Here is a 20357-nt window from a genome sequence, read left to right as displayed (position 1 = left end):
ATGAGGTGTATGTCCTAGAAGTAATGCTCAAGGTTTTAGGGGGAAAGGGTCAGGGATAAGTAAAACATAAATTCTGGAAGATACGGGTGGAGCCTGGCTCATCAGACAGCAAAGGATCAAGAGGTCGTAAGCTACAGATATTAAAAGTAGGAGAGAGAGCCAGGCAGTGGTGGCACACACCTTTGATCCCAGCATTTGGGAGGCAGAGGAAGGTGGATCTTTGTGAGTCTGAGGCCAGCCTGGTCTACAGAGTGAGTTCCAGGACAGCCAAAGCCAAGGCTGGTTCGTGGTGTCACAGCCTTCCCTCTGCTGGTCCATGATGTCACAGCCAGCCTTCTCCCATGATGTCATAGCCTTCCCTCTGCTGGCCTGTGGTGTTGTCCCAGCCTTCACCATATGCTCCATCTTCTCCACCTTCCCAGCCACTGACATCTTAGTCATCTTATCTTCCAGGTCACACCCCCCACTCCCACCCCTGCCACTTTTTGGAAATGTCACTGTCTCGGGGAATTTTTGGAACCACTCAGTTGAGGATAACATCTTGCCCTGTCTTGTTCTGGGCTCACAGCACTTACCACGGTTATGACTGAGGTGACACCGAGTGACTATGATGTGTTCACCTGAGCTCCTCCACCAGAAGCCTCTCCTCGAGGGTGGGAACGAGGAAAACTGCATGAAGTTTATTGAACTCAGTAACTCAGCATGGCTGAGGTGCTAGCAGGTAGCATGGGAATTCTGTTTCAACAGGACTGGCCAGAGTTGAGGAATGCCTATGTGAAGCCCACTGGAGACAGCCCATCAAGGAGGTCTCAGGGGCATGGCCCTGTCCTCCATGGATGTTGTAGACTATTATTTTAACTGGGCAAAGATGTGTTACATTTGTTTATGCTACAGAATATTACTTTAACTATGTAAAGGTGTGTTACTTCTATTTACTCTGCATTTGTTTAATTGCTGTGGAATAATCCTTTTGTACACTGTGAAGATTTGTCACTTGGATTGGTTTAATAAAAAGCAGATTGGCCAGTAGCCAGGCAGGAAGTATAGGCAGGACAACCAAACTAAGGACACCAGGAAGAAAGAGGGCGAAGTCAGAGAGAGTCTCCAGCCAGACAGAGTGTAAGAAAGACATGCCAGAGAGGTAAATGCCATGAGCCTTGGGGGAGCACATAGAATAATAGAAATGGGTTAATTTAAGTTGTAAGAGCTAGTTAATAATAAGCCTGAGCTATCAACCAAGCATTTATAATAATATTAAGTCTCTGTGTCAGTTATTTGGGAACTGGCAGGTGGAGAAGAAAAGTCCACCAATATTTAATTATGAAGAGATATGTTGTATTTGTTTCTCCTTGCCTGCCTAAGGCATCTGATTGGTCTAATAAAGTGCTGAATGGCCAATAGCTAGGCAGGAGAAAGGATAGGCGGGGCTGGCAAGCAGAGCGCATAAATAGGAGGAGAAATCTAGGTTCAAAAAGAATGGGAAGAACAAGAGGAGGAGGAGGAGAGAATGAGGGAGACGCTGGGGTCCAGAAGCCAGGCAGCCGCCACCAGCTAGCCGGATACGAGAAGCAGTGAGTGTGAGATATACAGAAAGAAAAGTCAAAAGCCCCGAGGCAAAAGGTAGATGAAGAGAAATAGGTTCATTTAAGTTAAAAGAGCTAGCCAGAAAAGAACTAGGGCTACAAGCATTCAAAAATAATAATAAGTCTCTGTGTCATGATTTAGGAGCTGGTTGGTGGCCTAAAAGAAAAAGCCTGGTACATCAGGAGGTCCAAATCTAGGCGTCAGCCTCCTCCCTGCCAGGAGTGCACATGAACTGGAGCTCTCACCCTGACCACGGTGGCCTTACATAGTCTTAGGAGATGGCTGTGCTCGTAGACGTTCACCTTAGACAAAATGAACTTCCAAAAGCCGCACTTTGATTTCCTGAATCGATGCCAGAGCCACGGGCCTGACGGCATAACTGTCCCTGATGGCAGACTCGTGTTCCCCCTAGGAAAAGAGGGTTATGTAGCTTCTGACCGTCTGCAGCTGCCATTGGTGCCTGTCCTGAGGGTGGACTCTCAACTGGAAGGGAGGTAGAACAGGAAGAATCAGGAGCAAGCTGCACTCCTGGGAGGTCTGAGGTTCAGACTCTGAAAATACCAAATCTCCCTTGAATGTTGCCACCATCCCCGAGGTGCTGGGCAACCTGGAGCCTCTTTCAGACAGAGCTCCAAGAAATTTTCCAGTGGCTCTGAGAGTTTGTGAGTATTTCTTTATTTTCCTTCCTTCCTTCTTTTCTCTTACTTTTTCTGTTTTATATTTATCTCGTGTGTGTGTGTGTGTGTGTGTGTGTGTGTGTGTGTGTGTGTGTGTGTGTGTCGCACATGCATGTACAAAGCACATGCATAGAGGACAGTACAGTGGAGCACACCAGTAACCTCACTTGTTTTTTATGGGTATTGAGGTGTTTTGCCTGTATGTGTGTTTGTGAACCACATGTCTGTGTCAGATCCCTGGGGCCTGGAGTTACAGACAGTGGTGAGCCACCATGGGGGTGCTGGGAATTAAACCTGGGTTCTCTTAACCGCTGAGCCCTCATATCTTCTATTTTAAATGGTTTTGGTTTTGCTCTGTTTGAGACAGGTGCTCATGTAATCCAGGCTGACTTCAAATTCACTGTGTAGCTAAGAATGACTTTCAACTCCTGGTCCTTCGGCCGCCACCTTTCCAGGGCTGCGACCACAGGCACACTCTCCCCCACCAACAACCCAGCCATCCACAGCTTTATGATTTCAGTGCAGGCATGCTGCAGACCGGCCACTTTGCAATCAAGAGCTACTTATAGACACTCAGTGCTTTAGAGTGTCTGTGTGCTTGATCTCACTCGAGTACTTTAACACCTGTGATGTGAGGACGGAAGGCGGCTATATTGTCAGGAGGACTGGGGTCAATGGGGTGGTCACAGGCTCGGCAGCCTCATGAGCATCTCAAGCAGAAGCTATCATATCTAACAAAAACCATGTCACCGAATGGCTGTTCACGTGAAAGTCCAGAGAGATATGATCTTGGTTTTTGTTTGCTTGAGACAGGCTCTTATGCTGAAGCTGGCCACAAGCTTGTGGTGATCCTCCTGCCTCAGTCTCCCAAATGCTGGGATTATAGGTGTAAGTCACCACTCTCGGCTTTATTTGCATATATTTCTAAAATTATTTTGCCTTAACAACCTATGAAGCTTGAAGTATGGGCATTTACGTTTCCGTCTTTGCACTTATTTGTATACAAATACAAGCATCCTGATAAACTAAACCCTCGGAGGCTAAGGAAGTCCTTCCTGTTTGAGGGTAAACAAGAAACGGATCACAGGGTGGCATGGGGCCTGTGTGACAGAGTGGGATGAAGTCTTTAATTCCTCTGTGCGGTATTTTGTAACTTTTTGATCCTGAGCTGTGTGAAAGCATTGTTCTTATGAGGGCTAATTAGCTCAAGCGTTCCAAAAAGCCTCAGTTATCCAGGTATAGTGGAATAGCCTGTAATCCTAGCACTCAGAAGGCATAGAAACGAGTTCAAGGAGAACCCAGGCTACATAGTGTGTTCCAGGATGCCAGGGCTACATAGACCATGTTTCTAAAAAGCAAAAACCAAACAAACAGTAAACTTCACATTAAACAGTTGGCCTCTGTGGAGCGCTCTCATGGTACTAGGCTGGGTGGAATTTCTGATCCTTGGACAACCCCTTCACAGAGAGAAGCCTGTGGGTGGCATTGTCAAGGGGAAGGGACAGGGAAGGAAGAATCAGTTGGTTGTGAGGCAGCATCAGAAAAGGCAGCTGACCTCGGGAGACTGATCAACCCCGATCCTGTCCACTCACTATCATCTGGAGCAGTTGCCTCGGTGTCCTGTGTCTCTGTTGTCAATTGCACCACCACAAATAATGTCTTAGCCCATAAATATGAAGCTCCCAGCACAATGTCTTAAGCTTTGTGCAGCGCTCAGAAAGAGGGCAGAGCGGAGGCTCACACCTGTAAGCCCAGCACTCAGGTGAAGGTAAGAAGCCAGAGTTCAAGGTCGACCTTAGCTACAGGAAACCTAGTGTTAAAAAAATAAAACAAGGTTGGTGGAGAGACGGCTCAGTGGTGAAGAGCACTCTTGCAAAGGAGTTGGGTTCCCAGCACCCACATCAGGCTGCTCACAACCACCTCTAACTCCAGCTCCAGGGGTTCAGAGACCCTCTGGCCTTCATGGGCTCCTGCACACACAAGGTGCATATAAACGGATGAAGAGACACACATGTACACAATAAATAAATAAATAAATAAATAAATAAATAAATAAATAAATAAATAAATAAATCTTTAAAAGTCAAACAAAGGCCAGGCGGTGGTAGCACCCCCCCCCCCTTTTTTTTTTTTTTTTTTTTTTGAGACAGGGTTTCTCTGTGTAACTTTGCGCCTTTCCTGGGACTCACTTGGTAGCCCAGGCTGGCCTCAAACTCACAGAGATCCGCCTGCCTCTGCCTCCCGAGTGCTGGGATTAAAGGCGTGCACCACCACCGCCCCGGCGGTAGCACACCCCTTTAATCCCAGCATTAGGAGGCAGAGGCAGGCAGATCTCTGTGAGTTTGGGCCAGCCAGGGCTACACAGAGAAACCCTGTCTCAAGAAACTGAAAATAAATAAATAAAAAAGAAAAATGCTTTTAAAAAAAAAAAAGACAAGGAAAGAGAAAGCCATAGGCACAGCAGTTCTGCAGCACCTTAGATACAGCTACGGAAGTGAGATGTGCGGCTGGTTCAGGTGTAGATCAGGTGCAGAACACCTGACAGCACACCTAAAGGTCCGTGGTTCAAACCTAGGTGTTCCTACGCCCGTAATTATTGTTTCTGTACCTACTGAGTTCTCCGATGATGCTCCTCTTCCAGCAAAGCTCCTGAAACCAGGAGGGATGATGACATTGTTCCCTTTCAACAGCATCAAGACACTGGGAACTGCATCCCTCATCTTGGGAGTGGGTGCTTGCAAGTATTGTTCAGATAAAATTAAATCAGATGGAAGAAAGCAAAAGGCAGTACCGTGTACATTATTCAGCCATTTGTGTCTGTAGGAAAGGAGTGGATGCCCTCTAGCAACCCACCTTTGGAAGAATGCAAAAGAAGCTGTTGACTTGCTGTTCTAGATTCATTTCTATGGCTGTGGTTAAAACAACAACAACAAAACCAAAAAGCCTCTGACCAAAGACAAAAGGGTAGAAAGGATTTATTTTATCTCACAATTCCAGGGTGCAGTTCATTTATCACGGCGAGGAACATAAAACAGACACTGACATGTCATACCCACAGTCAAGAGCAGAGGAATGAATGCTTTCCCCATTGCGTGCTTGTGCTCAGCTCCATTTCTCCACTCTTACACAGTTCAGGACCCCCGCCTAGGGAATGGCACCACCCACCGTGGGCTGGGTCTTCCCACACCAGTTAACTTGATTAAGACAATCCCCTAAGGTAGGCCTGTAAGTCAATCCAGTGAGAAACAGTCCCTCACTGAAACTCTTCCCAGGTGATTCTAGGTTTTGTCACGTTCACAGTTTATGCTAACCATCACATGTGGGCTCAGAAACGTGGAAAAATGAACCAACCCGAGGAGAATTTTTACTGCTTGTTATGTTCTTTTTGAATGAAAACTTTGTGAATCCAGTGTTCATGTTTTAAAAGAACAACTGAACGGGTCATAGTGACACACGCCTTTAATCCCAGCACTCTGGAGGCAGAGGCAGGCGGATCTCTGTGAGTTCGAGGCCAGATCTACATAACGAGGAGTTCCAGGACAGCCAGAGCTACACAGTGAGGCCTGTCTCAAAAAATAATTAGTTTTTAATTAAAGAAAAGGCACAATTTAAAGTTGGGTATGGCCTGGAGACATGCTCAGTGGTTAAGAGCACTTGCTGCTCTTGCAGAGAATCAGGTTCTATTCCCAGCACCTACCACCATCTGTAACCCCAGTTCTGGGGATCTGATGTCCTCTTCTGCTCTCCTGAGGCACCGCACACATGTGCTGCACATACACACGTGCAGGCAAAACACCTGCGCACTTAGAATACATGCATGTTTAAAAAATGCTAGCTAAGCACTCACTGGCTTCCTCCCCTTGTTTTCCTTTTCACTTCCTCCTCCTTCCCTCCTTTCTTTTCCTCTTTTTCTCATTATTTTGAGAAAGAATCTAGGTTCCCCAGGCAACTCGCTTCAGCCCCTGCAGAGTGAACTTACATCATCCCACTCAGTCTCCCAAGTAGAATGTTGCTGGATCACAAACCTGTCCCTCCAGGCCCCACCTCGTGCCTCGCTTGTTTCCTGTTTTTGTTTGATAGAGTTTCTCTGAGTAGCCCTGGCTGTCCTAAGACTCACTCTGTAGACCAGGCTGGCCTCTAGATCACAGAGAACCACCTGGCTCTGCCTCCCGAGTGCTGGGATTAAAGGCGGGCGCCACCACCGCCCACTAAGATTTGCTTTTCAATTTTACCAGGCTGAGTGCTGGGGGATTCAGGAAATCGACGTTGGCATGAGAACCACCGGTGGCAGAACCGATTGGGCATGGCTGGACATCTTCAAGAACATGATGGAGAGACACTGAGTAGAAAACAGACTTACGCAGGAGGTGGCCAGAGGGACTCGTGTCCATGTGTGATTGGGAGGGTCGAGGAGGCCAGAGTCCCATTACAACCTCACCATTGGAGTGCACAGAATGCCACTTCAGAATGTACAGATGTACAGATGTGAGAAAAGCATTGGGGGAAATCCAGGGTGAAGCCCCTAAATTTGTACCATTCAGTTTCTGCTGAACCCAAAATATAAATCAAGTTATTTTATTTTGTATTATATTATCTGAGACAGAGTCCGACTATGTAGCCCTGTCTGGCCTAGAACTCACTTTTGTAGACCAGGCTGGCCTCAAACTCACCGACGGCCACCTGCCTCTGCTCCTGAGTGCTGGTGTGTGCCATCACGCCTGGTTTCGGGTTGTTTTTATTATAAGAGAATAAAGTTAACTATCCTCTATCCCTCAGCTTGTGCCGGGAGATTTAGACCTGCACAGCAGGTCACAGAGCTGGGGAAACAGCAGTGGTCAACTGGGGCTTAGAGTTTGTGGACGTAAGGCTATATTCTGGCCTCTAGAGAGGGGCCAATATTTTGCAACAAGAATAATTCATATTAATTTTCCACAGCCTGAGAAAATGGTCTCAAGAGCATTTGATTCCATTTGCTCTGATGGCAGCCTCACTAAGCAACCTTCTGTAGGCTAATTTGGTTTCCCAGGTAACCTGAAGGGCATTCTGGCTTATTATGTATCAGTCCTTGAGAGTGTAATTAAAGAGGTTTTAGGAACACAGTCAAATCAGGCTCCTGTACAAGGTGAGAGGTCTGGACTACAAATCTGAGGTCCAAACTCCATTCCTGGATGGCTGTGTGGAAGGTCTGCCAGGTCAGGATTTCTGAGCGCTTTTCTAAGCCAATTATTAGCACTCTGGTGAGGGTGAAAGGCAGAGTGAATGCTAGAGGCAGCAGGCACTGTGGTGAGGGAGAAAGAGACCTGCCAGAAACTCTAAGGGTTAATCCTGAGACTCACTTGTGAGCCACATTAGTCAGAGTAGCCTTGGACCCTAAGATTCTCACATTAAGGAAACAATCCAGGAAATACAGTCTGATATAGGGAAAGGTGTATGTTCAAAATCATTAAAATGTTGTTTATAATATTGGGAAAGTAATCCACTTGATACTACTCTCTGTGTGTATATGGGGCATATGTGACTGTGAGTACAGGTATCCATGGAGAGTGGAAACCAGAGGCATCGGATCCCCTAGAGATGGAGTAGCCAGTGGTCATGAGCCACATGATGTGGGTTCCAGGAATCTAACTCAGGTCCTCTGCAAGAGCAAGATGTGCTCTTAGCCTCTGAGCCATCTCTCTAGCCCTGTATTTATTCTATTTCTAATTATGTGCATGTCTGTGTGGGTTTCTGCACACGAGTGCAGTGCCCATGGAGGCCAGAAGAGGGCTCAGATCTCCTGGAGCTGGAGTGGCCGGTGGTTGTGAGGGGCCCCATGTCAGTGCTAGGTACTGAGCTAAAGGGAGCTTGGGTCCTCTGGGAGAGCAGGACGCGCTGCTGCCACTGAGCCAGCTCTCCAGCCCCTTCACCACTCTTTGCTCTTTGCTCCTTGGTCTCTCTCTTCCTACTTACCCTTGTAGGGCAAAGCTCGACCTGGGACCAACCCAACAACACACTCACCCTAGGAGAATACTCAATCATGGATATCCATGTTGCTAGAGGAGAAAAAAAAAGTATAATTCTGGCATATTAGTTTGCCAGGATTGCTACAGGAAGGGTCCCTGTTTTAGTTAGGGTGTCTTTTGCTGTAAAGAGACACCATGACCATAGCTACTCTTATAAAGGAAAACATTTCACTGAGGCTGGCTTACAGTGTCATAGATTTAGTCCATTTTTGTCATGGCAGGAAGCACGGTGGCATGCAGGCAGGCATGGTGCTGGAGAAGGAGCTGAGAATTCTGCATCCAGATTGGCAGGCAGCAGGAAGTGAGAGAGAGCCGCTAGGCCTGGCTTGAGCTTCTGAAACCTCCAAGTCCACCCCGCGGGGACACACTTCCTAAAACAAGGCCACACCTACTCCAACAAAGCTATACTCCCTATGAGTCTCTGGGACCCATTTTCATTCGGACCACACAGTCCTCAAATGGAGTGGTTTGAACAATGGAACAAGGTGCTGGCCAAGCTGGTCACTTCTGAGGCCTCTCTCTTTTGCTCTCTGCCTCTGTGTCTTCACATACGTGATCAGTTTTCAACCTTTTTAAAAATGTAATGTATATGGCTGCTTGCTCACAGGTACGTCTGTGCACCACCTGTGTGCCTGGTGCCCACAGAGGCCAGAAGAGGATGTCAGATGCCTGAAACTGGAGGTCCAGATCATTGTGAGCTGCCCATGTGAGTGCTGGGATCCAAACCCAGCTCCTCTGCAAGAGCAGGAAGTGCTTTTAACCACTCACCCATCCCTCCAGCCCCTCGCTTACATTCTGAGGTCTTGGGATTAGAACTCACACACAGCAGACTTGATGCCACAGTTCAGTTGATAACAGCCGCTCGACTGCTCTCTAATTTTAAGGCTAGGAGCGTGGCTCACCTAGGTTCCAGCTGCCCAGGAGCGCCACACTGCATTTCCCAGCAAGGCATCCTTCCGAGCTCCTGGATGGCTGCAGCAAACCTTCTCTCCCCTGGTTTGCAACACTGTTCCTCCTCATATTTCAATAAGAAGTAGGAACCCTGCTCTGCACTACCACGGTCTCCAGTCTGGAATTCTCCTTCCCCAAGGACAATGTGTCCTTGCTCTGCTCTGACCAAAAGCCAACCCTGTCTGCATTCTGTGTCAGTTGGTGGGGTTTTTGTTGTTGTTTGTTTGTTTGTCAATTTGACAAACACTAGAGGCATCTGGGAAGAGGGAAACTCAACTGAGAAAAGGCTTCCTTGAGGCTGGCCTGTAGGCGAGTCTGTAGGGCATTTTCTTAACTGATGTGGACCCGGCCACTGTGGGCAGTGCCAGTCCTGGGAAGGTGATCTTGCATTGTATAGGAAAGCAAGCTGAGCATGCTGGGAGCAGCAGGCTGTAAGCAGCACCCTCCATTCTCCACTTCAGTTCCTGCCTCCGTGCTCCTGCCCTGAGTACCCTCAGTGTGCCCTGAGAGTTAGAAAAAGAAGTAAGCCCTTGCCTTCACAAATTGCTTTTGGTCATGGTATTTTATCACAATAGAAACACTAAGACATCCTGTGCTCCTATCCTTCCTAGCTCCTAACACATTCTTTTTTTTTTTCTGATTTTTTTTTTGTTTGTTTTGTTTTGTTTTGTTTTTTGTTTTTTGAGACAGGGTTTCTCTGTGGTCCTGGCTGTCCTGGAACTCACTCTGTATAGACCAGGCTGTCCTCGAACTCACAGAGATCAGCCTGCCTCTGCCTCCCTGAGTGCTGTGATCAAAGGCGTGCGCCGCCGCCGCCACCGCCACCACCACCACCCGGCTCTCCTCACACATTCCTGCATTCTCAGTGTTGCTCTCTGTTCCGTTTTTAACCGCTGCACTCCAAAGCCTGAGTCGTTAAGTCCCCACCCCTCCTCTCCCACCCCACAGCCTCCTCAGCACGCGCTGTTCTCTGTATGGACAGAGCTGTCCGCCCTGCGAGTTTCCCCTCCCCATCACGGTGCTCGCTGACTTACTCCGAGCCTTTGACTCTCCCGGGGCAGCACTCGTCGAGATCATCCGTGCTGCCAATCACTGTTCTGCTTCTCTGAGTCCCACCCCTCTATTCCTTGGCAGTGCCAACCCACAGACTCCTCCGTTCCCCGCCTTGGAGCCCAGCCCTAGGCTCTTTGCTGTTCATTCCGTGTCCAGTCTGACTGAGCGGTGTATGTCCTCGGAGCCCTTGTTATCTACTTACGATTGCTCTAAATCAGGTCACTGCTCAGCCACACGGCCTTTCATCCCGTTCCTCCGCACTGCTTCTTCCAGTCTCAGGACTCAGGTGCAATGTACCAGACTTTTCTCCCACACAAAGCCCTCCACAGAACAGCCCTCCCCGGACATAATATGTCACATTGGCTCCATCCATCTGCTACGAACTTACTCTTGGCCTTGAACTCCTGATTATTTTGTTTATTTGTTTGTTTGTTGTTGTTTTTGAGACAGAGTTTCTCCGTGTAGTCTTGGTGCCTGTCCTGGATCTCTGTAGACCAGGCTGACCTCGAACTCACAGAGATCCCGAGTGCTGGGATTAAAGGTGTGCGCCACCGACGCCCGGCAAACTCCTGATTCTTACAGCCTTACCTCCCGAGAGCTGGGTTTCAGGCCTGCGGCACCAGGCTCTGTCTTCGTTTCTTTTCCTGTTGCTGAGATAATACTGACAGGAACAGCTCCAGGGAGAAGAGGTTTGTTTTAGGTCATAGTTGAAGGCACAGTTCCTCCTGGCAGGCAGTCAAGACACCTGGAGATGAGGTCACTGGACACCCTGCCCCCATGATCGATCGGAGCCACAAGTGGTTGCTCTTGCTGTAGTCCCAAACTCGGGAGGTTGAGGTTTGAAAGAGAAATGCCTCTCATAGCCTTGCGTATTTGAACACCTGGTCCTAGTTCACAGTACTGTCTTCTCCCCCACAGTACATTTTCGGGGGAGGGGTGGCGGGACAGAGCTTAGGAGGTCCAGCCGCCTGAAGGAAGCACATCACCGCTTGGGGGCAGGGGAGATCTGAGATTGTATAAGTCTCTCTCTATTTCCAATTCACTGGCGACTCTGCTTGTGATTGAGGCTACGCTCTCTCAGCTTCCTGTTCCGGCCACCACGCCTGTTGGCTGCAGGTAAACGCTTCTCCTCTGGAACAGAAAGTGCAAATAAACTCTTTCCTCTATACTTTATCACAGCAACAGAAAAGTAAATAATGCAGGGAGCTAAGGCAGGAGGATTGCCATGAATTTAAGGTCAACTTGGCTATATAACGGGTTCTGGGCTAGGCTGGGCTACAGAGTAAGACCCTATTTAAAAAAAGAACCGCCGGGCTGTCGTGGTGGCGGCGGCAGCAGCGGCAGCAGCAGCGGCACACACCTTTAATCTCAGCACTTGGGAGGCAGAGGCAGGCGGATCTCTGTGAGTTCGAGGCCAGCCTGTGCTACAGAGTGAGCTCCAGGAAAAGTGCAAAGCTACACAGAGAAACCCTGTCTCGAATAAACCAAAGAAAACAAACAAACAAACCAATAGCCCTCCCACAAATATTCAGCATTACCTTATTTTGTCAACTTTTGAACCATTAACATAGCAGTTATTGCTGTAAAATAAATTATTAATCATTATATATTTAATGATACTACATTTAGTTAATGTTCATTTAGATTATGAGCCCATTTTCCAGTTCTTTCTCCATTTTCTCATATTGCCTATCAGTCATTCCTTCTGGATAGCGTTTTCTTCCTGCAAATGTTTGTCCCTTACCAAACATTTACATGGTGGGCCATCAGATGGGTGAGCAGGCAGAGCTGCCAGGCCTGACCACGTGAATTGAACCCCAGAACCCATGTGATGGAAGGATACTGACTCCTGCACCTTGTCCTTGGACTTCCACGTGTGGCACACACACACTCAGCATGCACAATTTTTTAATTAGATACGAAAATTTATTGATGAAAAAAATGTAATCAAGACCCTCTTATCTTGCTATCCTCTTATTTATTTTTCCTTCAGTGTTGGGAATCTAATGTCAACCCAGGGCCTCCTGTATGATAGGCAATTGCTCTACACTAAGCCACATCCCAGCCCCTTCTCATTATTCCTTTGTTTGTTTGTTTTTGTTTTTTGTTTTTTTGAGACAGGGTTTCTCTGTATAGCTTTGCACTTTTCCTGGAACTCACTCTGTCGCCCAGGCTGGCCTCGAACTCACAGAGATCCGCCTGACTCTGCCTCCCAAGTGCTGGGGTTAAAGGCGTGCACCACCACCGCCCGGCTCTCATTATTCTTTTACAGTAGCTTAGCTGATATAGGAGACAGGGTTCTCCAAAGAAAGAACCAACGTTCATTCTTTCTCTCTCCCTTCCTCCCCTCCTTCTCTCTCCCTCCCTCTTCATCTGCCATGTAAGTCGCAGGTTCGTAACTCAGAAAAGCCAATAGTTTACTTTCAATCCAAGTCAGAGGAACAGCAAGTGCAGGATCCAGGAAAAGACAGTGTTATCGGTTTTTTTGTGTTTGTTTGTTTTGTTGGTTGATTTTTTCAAGACAGGGTTTCTCTGTGTAGTCCTGGTTGTTCTGGAACTTGCTCTGTAGACCTGGCTGGCATTGAACCCAAAGAGATCTGCCTGCCTCCTTCTCCTGAGTGCTGGGATTAAAGGTGTGCACCCCACCGCCTAGCCCAAAGGACCTGATCTTATGCAGATCTTGTGTAGTCATCAGAGTGGCTTGATTCAAGAGTGCAATGGCCTTGAACTTGTGTAGCCAAGGATGACCCCAACCAAGATCCTGATCCTTCTGCCTCCCTGTCCCAAGTGTGGAGATTACAGGTTTGTACCACCATGCAATCAATACTTGAACACCACCTGCTTGTAATGTTGCAGGGAGCCACAAGAAGCAACAGTCTTTGTTGTGTGGGGTGCAGACACCAGCCAGTACCTTGGGGTGTTGCAGTAGCAGGTCTTTGCCTCCACTGTCTCACATTTCAAGGGAGCTGAGGAGGCCACGAGAGTTCCCAGTGACTCTGGGACAATGGGAACGTCTTCACTTAAGGAACAGTCCTGTAAAGGGAGCGTGCTCAGCGGGTGGGGGGGTCACACACCTTTAATCCCAGCACTCAGGAGGCAGAGGCAGGCGGATCTTTGTGAGTTCGAGGCCAGCCTGGTCTACAGAGCAAGATCTAGGACGGTCAGGGCTACACAGAGAAACCCTTTAAAAACAAACAAAAACAAGAAAGAGGGGGTAGGGGAAGCATGCTCTTTTAGGGCTCCTGGGCTGCTCTCCCCTGAAAGTTTCAGTGGTGTTTGTTTGTTTGTTTGTTGTTGTTGTTTTGGTTAGTTTTTGTTGTTGTTGTTTTTTGTTTGTTTGTTTTTGAGACAGGGTTTCTCTGTAGCCCTGGCTGTCCTGGAACTCCTTGTAGACCAGGCCTGCCTCTGCCTCCTACGTGCTAGGATTAAAGGCACGTGCCACCACCGCCTGGCTCGCTCTTTGTAGTTGTGGCCAGGGCTGGCATGGGAACTCAAGGGTACTTTTAGGCACACAGCCTTCTTTTACCTCTCTATGAGCCTTCCTTAAAAGGTGAATCCCATTCTCAAAGTTGGCAGCTAGGGCTCCAGCCATCCCATCTATATCCCAAGTGGGAAGGGGTAAAATTAGAGTTCTAAAGCTAAGGTAAATGATGGAAAATAATTGAGGTTCTCCGAGTTAGCCCGTGGGCTGCTTAGCTGTGTGTGTTTCTTTGTTTATTTTGTCAACTTGACATTGCTAGTCATCTGGAAGGAACGAACCTTAATTGGGAAAATGCCTCCATCAAGGTGGCCTGTAGGGAGTCTGTGGAGCATTTCTTGATTAGTGTTTGAAGCAGGAGGGTAGTGCCACCCCTGGGCAGGTGGTCAAGAGCGCAGCCAGTAAAGACATTCCTTCACGGCCTCTGCTCCAGTCCTTGCCTTCAGGTTCTTGGCCTGACTTCCTTCTATGATGGACTGTGATCAGACATGTAAGCCAGATAACCCTTTCCTCCTCAAGTTACTTTGGGTCATGGTCTCTATCACAGCAACAGAAAGCAGACTTGAACAGAGTGTATGTTGTCTAATGAAGTGATGGGCTCAGGACCTATCCCACCCTCAGGTCTGCTGTGATTTCTGTTTTGTACAATGTGTGGGATGGCAACATACCACGGTGCATGTGTGGGAGTCAGAGGATGGCTTTGGAAGTCAGTTCCCACCTTCCACCATTCATGTCTTAGGGATTAAACTCAGGCGGTCAGACTTGGTGGCAAGCACCTTTACCCATTAAGCATCCCCCGCTTTGTAAAACATAAGGTATGGCAAGGGTTTGGGGTCACTGTGTTGTAGAGCCCTGGGGTGCTATGCACCACCTGTGTGCTGTAGATGGCTGCCCTGGCTGTGACAATGTCACCTGTGTGCTGTAGTTGCCTGCCCTGGCTGTGACAATGTCACCTGTGTGCTGTAGATGGCTGCCCTGCCTGGGACATCACCTGTGTGCTGTAGATGGCTGCCCTGGCTGGGACATCACCTGTGTGCTGTAGATGGCTGCCCTGGCTGGGACATCACCTGTGTGCTGTAGATGGCTGCCCTGGTGATGACATCACCTGTGTGCTATAGATGGCTGCCCTGGTGATGACATCACCTGTGTGCTGTAGATGGCTGCCCTGGTGATGACATCATCTCCCTGGTAAAGATCTGTTCTATGAATGTCTACTGTTCTTCACAGCTAGTCATAGCTATTTCCTAGTTGATGGGAAGTTAATACTTCTTTTTTATGACTAGGAAGCTGCAAGATGGTTTGTATTTCACTGTGACATTTTTTTAAATCAAGACTTTGAGAATATTGTCTACTAGTCCTCCAGATTGTCAGCTCTTGTCTTTATGATTTTGTTAAGTTGGTATTTTATTGTAAGCCCTAGATCCCATTTCCCTTAAAAGCAAGCTTGGAATCAACAAATAAAGTCAGGATAGTAATTATTAGACACAAGGAACACTGACAAAGCCTGGGACAGATTTCTTCAAGTCCTTCAGGGATGATTGTGACCAAGGGGGTAAAAATAAAGCATGAAAAATGTCACAATAGGAGGAACATGCACATCTTTGATACTGGATTAAGAATTTCACAAGTCAGTCTACCAGATAAAAAGGGGCTACACTCCTCCTGGAATAAAAGTAGAAAAAAGCCACAGAGGGTACCTGTAGTGTGAACTCTAATTTGTCTTAATAATAAAAACCTGTGGCATCCAACTTTTGGGGCTCAAATTAATGAAAAAGCCGCTTGCCTGAGGCTTTGCAGCCTCTGGCACAGACCAGAGCTGCACATGGCTAGAGTCAGTACCCCGCTGGCTAAGGTTTTCTTTTCTTGTCCTCAAGCCTTTGAGGGAGTTGGGATTTTTCTGTTACAGGCTCTCTGAAGCAAACTCCACACACAGGCGTCTGGGCTCCAAATGCTGCAGGAGATAGCCGCTTTCCCATGTGTCCCCCCACCCCCACCCAGTGTAGACAACTGGCTCTTTGGCTTCTTCTCTCCCAGTGGGTTGTGGGCTTTCCCTGGACTCCCTTCTCAGACTGCTGCCAAACTAAGTAGCTGCTTTGAAAACCCACTTGGGCTTCTACTATTCTACGCAGAAGCAGTCAGCCTCACATCTGAATCATCGTCATCTACAGATTTGGTGAGACAATTGGGAATTCTTAAAGGGAGGAATTAGTTAAAAGAGAGAGTTTTTTTCCCCACATTAAAAAATAGGAAACACTATTACAATGGAGGGAGTTATATATCTGTATGATAATATGCTGGATGGTTTGAAAATGGAGCAATTAAATGAGAGGATAATTAATTTAGATGGGATTTACATAATGTCAATTATAAATATTATGTTTGATCATTTTTGTTTTATTATTTAAGAAGTTGTTTAATATGAGTGCCAAGATAAAAGTTTTAGAAAAACTTGTTATAAAAAGATCATAGAGCTATTCAGACACAGACAGAGGAATTTAAAGGAGAACCAATCTCAGCATTGCATTATAAGGTTAGAGAGGAACAGCCTAAGGTTTACAAACAGCCCACCTTAATTTATCCTGGAACCTTACAGAAACTGCAAAATGACAAATGTCCCCAAGGCTGTGTAAGAGCTGAATGGACTCCTGTGCAGATGTTAGATTTGAAGAGATTCTTTTCTTTATGACAATGAGACATGTCTGCTCCTGGCAGCACCAATCTACTTCAGAGAAGATGATGGGTATCAAAGAAACTCCTTATGGAGCTTACTTCCTTGTAGCAAAATTTAGCCACTGGGCATGAAAATTTCCTTGCCTTGACTGCTGACAGTATGCTGTCCAAAGTAGACAAGCAGGACACAAAAGAAAGGACTGTCAAACTTTGCCAAGACAGGGTAGGACAACCCTTCAGAAAATCCTGCTTCACAGATAAGTCTGTCAGACATTCTAGGCTGGTAGGCTGAAGATGGTTGCCCCAACGTTGCAAAGGAACCTTAGGTGACTGTCTAGACAGCCAGCTACTTCTGTCATTTTTCACATTTTTTGGAAGTTGCTTGCTTGCACTTCCTGCTTACTCAGAAATATTATATCCTTCTCAGGTCTCTAATGGAGTTGAAAACTTTATAGTTATAGTTTTCCTTGTTACCAGATTCAGAAAAGAAATTCACTAAAGAGGTGTAAAGTGTGTAAGACTGAGAGACATTGAAAGATAATTTTGGTAATGCAAGTTTGAATAAAAAGTGAATTAGGTACAACCTTTTGGACTCACCAAAAATCGGATAGATAATAGAGTATTTTCTCCGAATTTGTCAAATGTTTTTGGACTAGACATTATGGATGTAATTATTGCCTGTATATACTGTATGTAGTTATTGTACTTATTGTATATAATTTTTCTTATATTATTTATAACTTTTTTATTTAGACAAAAAAGGGGAAATGTGGTGATATTTTGTTTGTGCTCTAACAAATAAAGCTTGCCTGGAGATCAGAGTGTGGAGCTGGCCACTAGAGGCCAAGCAGTGGTGGCACACACCTTAATCTCAGCATTTGAGATCACATGCCTTTGATCCTAGTACTTGGGAGGCACATGCCTTTAATCCCAGTACTTGGAAGAAAGAAACAGGAAGTGATATGGCTGGAAAGAGAGAGGAAGTGATAAGGCGGGGTAGAGATAGGCGCTCTGCCTTTGCAGTCTAAGGATTCCTAGCAGTAAGAAGTTTCACAGTTGCTGGCTACACTGTTTCTCTGGTCTTTCAGTTTTCACCCTGCTATCTGACTCCAGGTTTTTATTATTAAGACCAATTAGAATTCACACCACAGGCACCTGGATATGAACCAGGGACCTCTTGAACTACAGTCAAATGCTCTACCCCTAAGCTATATTCCCAAACATGATAGCTTCTGGTAAAACTGCTTCATGATCACTGACCTCTCCAGCTGTGCTATGGCTGGGTTGTCTTCTGGGGACTATCCAAGCCGTTCTTCTGCCCACGCCCCTACAAGGCTCAGATCTGCTCCCTTCCCTGGGTGTTCCCACGCCCTCACACCCAAGCACCCCTCTCCAGGAAGCTTTCTCTCTTTCCACACTGTTCCACTATTGGATACCAAAGCTCTCTGGTCATGCTTTCTACTTCCTTTGCATCTTTTCCCACGCCCCACTTGTTTTGGTTTTTCTTTCCCAGTGGCAAAGGCCTAGGCCATAGAGGAGGCTGTTGCAGGGCCTGACCAATGCCAGGAGAGGCATCTGGCCCACTATGCTGCAGTCTCATGTTTGGATGAAAGTGGTGTATGCAAGAGTAGGGCCAGATGTTAGCAGAACTGGAGAGCCTAGGATGGGCATGGAGACTGCTTGCTTCGGGCCTTGAAGAGTGCCTACCTTAGTAAATGTTCTACTATTGAGCTGAGCGTGAGACACACACCTCTAATCCCAGCACTTGGGAGGTAGAAGTGGGAGGATCAGGAGTTCAAGGTCATCCTTGGTGTCTTGGTTGATTGTTGTCAATTTGACACCAACTGGAAAGAATCTCAACTGAGAAACCCTCCCTGTTCTTGACTGATGATTGATATGGGAGGGCCCCGCCCACTGTGGGTGGTGGTGTTCCAAATCAAATGATCCTGGAATGTATAGAAAGCAAACTGAGCAAGCCAGTAAGAAGCATTTCTTCATGGCCTCTCATTCCATGCCTGCTTTCAGGCTCCTGCCTTGACTTCCCTCAGTGGACAATAACCTAGGATATGTAAGCCAAATCAACCACTTACTCCCGAAGTTGGTTTTGTTCAATGTTCTGTCACGGCAGTAGAAACCTAACTACGACTCTCGGCTACCGAGGGAGTTGGGGGCCAGCCTGGATGGCATGATAAAGACTGCCTCATAAAAGAACAAAGTGGGGGCAGTGGGAGGGCTCAGCAGGTAAAGCACTTGCCCCATGCACAGTAAGAGGAGTTGCTGCTCCTGCAGAGGATCCCAACACTCTCATCAGCAGGTCCACAACCACCTGTGACACCAGCTCCAGGGCATCCAGCACACGTGAGTGCATACAGCAAAAAGTCTGGGTTGTTTTGTTTTGTTGAGACGGGTCTTCACTGTGTAGCTCTGGCCGGTCTGGAACTCACTTTGTAGACCAGGCTGGCTTCACTTACAGAGATTTGCCTGTCTGTATCTCCTCAATGGTACTGTCATGCCTGACTAATCTTTCTTTTTTAAAGACAATTCCTAAAAGGTAACACCAGAAGAAGGTGGAGTTCTTGCTGAAAACGGGTGCATGATTGGATGGGACTTGGGAGTCAGTGAAGGATGAACAGCTTGATTAGATGCTGATAATGAGCAGGTTTCTAGGGTGATTCCTGCTAAACTGACGTGGGAGAGTTCTTTGCTAAGGCTGATTTTACAGTGGCATGCACAGAGGGGCCTGTCTGTGGTTGGGGTCCCTGGGAAAGCTGGGCCTGATGTTCTGCTCTGAGAGGTAAGGATCTCTGGTCAGCTGTTTCCTGCAACAATGATCTGCATGCTGCCTCTTAAAACACCTGACTCACTGACTGTTCTGATAGTGCAGTGGGACTGTACATCTCTCTCCAGATCAGCTGCCATAGTGTTATGCTTTATCATAAGAGTGCAGTGGCCCCAGAGAAGGGAGAATCCATGTTCCTGATGGCAGTGTGCTTTCTTGGCAGGTTCCTGCAGCAGTGGTGCTGGTGGCCAGGGTCTGGACCAGATTGCAAAGGAGCCAGGAATGCTTACTCAAAGCAAAGCCGGAGAACAGACCAGAAACACACTGCCAAGACTGCCGGTGAGCCTCATCAGCGAGGGTGCCCAAGGTCTCCAACTATTAAACACATTTCTAAGCCGGTGAGCCCTGTGAATGCCCAAGGTGCCCGATTATGGGGTTCAAGAGAAGGAGGAGCTGGCTGTGGTGGTGCAGGCCTTTAATCTCATACTATGGTGGCAGAGGCAGGTGGATCTCTGTGACTTGGAGGCCAGCCTGGTCTGTATGGGGAGTTCCAGGTCAGCCAGGGCTACACATTGAGACCTCATCTCACAAAGAAGAGAGGAGTTTGTTGCTAGGGCTTTATTTGGTGGTTCTCTGTTTTGACTGACAGGCTTGGATGACGTAAGCCTGTGCTTACTATGTATGTTCCATCCTACAATACATCTAATTTTAACCATATGCACACCCACTATAAATAGGTGTAAGATGATAAATAGGGGATTTTCCCTAGAAGTCTGCCTTATTGCGCATGCACCTAAACCCTGGAGTTCCCGGAAGTGTTTAATAGAAGTGAGGCATTATGGAGGAGTGGTTAGGTTTTGGTTGTTGTTTGGTTGGTTGGTTTTTGTCAGTTTGGCACAAACTAGAGTCATCTGGAAGAGGGAACCTCAGTTGAGAAAATGCCTCCATCATATGGGACCGGGCAAGCCCGTGGGGCATTTTCTTGCTTGATGGCCCCACAGCGGGGAGGGCCATCCGGGCACAGGTGCTTCTGTGCAAACCAAGAATCGGGTGTGGCGGCGCCCGCCTTTAATCCTAGCAGAGGCAGGCCGACCTTTGTGAGTTCTCCGCCCGCCTCATCTACGTAGTTCCAGGCCAGCCAAAGTTATACAGTTATTCCACGG

At 47.3% G+C, this 20357-nt stretch overlaps 1 long non-coding RNA gene across 2 annotated transcripts; it reads left to right on the top strand.

The window, feature by feature from the left end:
* The first annotated feature begins 324 nt into the window (after positions 1–324).
* On the top strand, positions 325–20357 carry LOC143272328 (uncharacterized). Of its 2 annotated transcripts, XR_013049797.1 has the most exons (4): positions 325–2246; positions 6497–6628; positions 8871–8969; positions 19418–20357. It is a non-coding gene; the product is annotated as an uncharacterized LOC143272328 (long non-coding RNA). The 2 variants fall into 2 exon arrangements; XR_013049798.1 differs by lacking the exon at positions 8871–8969.

The sequence above is a fragment of the Peromyscus maniculatus genome, chromosome 3 (assembly GCF_049852395.1).
Source record: "Peromyscus maniculatus bairdii isolate BWxNUB_F1_BW_parent chromosome 3, HU_Pman_BW_mat_3.1, whole genome shotgun sequence".
Lineage (NCBI taxonomy): Eukaryota > Metazoa > Chordata > Mammalia > Rodentia > Cricetidae > Peromyscus > Peromyscus maniculatus.
This window is presented reverse-complemented; position numbering and strand designations above follow the sequence as displayed.